This window comes from Emiliania huxleyi (assembly GCF_000372725.1).
Source record: "Emiliania huxleyi CCMP1516 unplaced genomic scaffold EMIHUscaffold_65, whole genome shotgun sequence".
Taxonomy (NCBI): Eukaryota; Haptophyta; order Isochrysidales; family Noelaerhabdaceae; genus Emiliania; species Emiliania huxleyi.
In genome coordinates this window covers 622,739-623,874 of record NW_005197128.1, presented here as the reverse complement: position 1 = coordinate 623,874, position 1,136 = coordinate 622,739, and positions in this window count along the sequence as shown.

The following is a 1,136-nucleotide window of genomic DNA, read 5'->3' as shown; positions in this document are numbered from 1 at the left end:
GGCGCTGTTGGCGGCGGCGAGGGCGGCGGCGCTGCCGGCGGTGACGGCGAGAGCGGCGGCAGGCCGGACGGGGGCGGCGGCGACGGTGGGGGCGGAGCGGGAGGAGGCGGCGACGGCGGAGGCGAGGGGGGCGGCGGCGGGCTCAACGGCGGCGGTGGGGACGGTGGAGGTGCGGCTGGTGGTGAGGGCGAGAGCGGCGGCAGCCCGGATGGGGGTGGTGGCGAGGGCGGCGGCGGAGCGGGAGGTGGTGGCGAGGGCGGTGGCGCGGCTGGCGGTGAGGGAGAGAGCGGCGGCAGCCCCGACGGGGGTGGGGGCGAGGGCGGCGGCGGTGCAGGCGGCGGCGGCGAGGGCGGCGGCGCGGCCGGCGGCGAGGGCGAGAGTGGCGGCAAGCCGGACGGGGGCGGTGGCGATGGCGGGGGCGGGGCCGGAGGCGGCGGCGAGGGCGGCGAGGAGGGCGGCGGTGGCGAGGGTGGCGGGGCGGCTGGTGGCGAGGGCGAGAGCGGCGGCAAGCCCGACGGAGGCGGGGGCGAGGGCGGCGGCGGTGTGGGAGGCGGCGGTGGAGTGGGCGGTGGCGGCGATGGTGGCGGCGGTGCAGGCGGCGGCGGCGAGGGCGGCGGCGCGGCCGGCGGTGAGGGCGAGAGCGGCGGCAAGCCGGACGGGGGCGGCGGCGAGGGTGGCGGCGGGGCCGGAGGAGGCGGCGAGGGCGGCGGCGAGGGTGGCGGCGGCGAGGGTGGAGGGGCGGCTGGTGGCGAGGGCGAGAGCGGCGGCAGCCCCGACGGAGGCGGGGGTGAGGGCGGCGGTGGCGAAGGTGGCGGCGAGATCGGCGGCGGCGAGGGCGGCGGCGCGGCCGGCGGCGAGGGCGAGAGCGGCGGCAGTCCGGACGGGGGCGGCGGCGAGGGCGGCGGCGGCGCTGGTGGCGGCGGCGAGGGCGGCGGCGCTGCCGGCGGTGAGGGCGAGAGCGGCGGCAGTCCGGAGGGTGGCGGCGGCGACGGTTGGGGGCGAAGCGGGAGGAGGCGGCGAGGGCGGAGGCGAGGGGGGGCGGCGGCGGGCTCAACGGCGGCGGCGGGACGGTGGGAGGCGCGGCTGGCGGCGAGGGCGAGAGCGGCGGCAGCCCGGATGGGGGCGGCGGCGAGGGC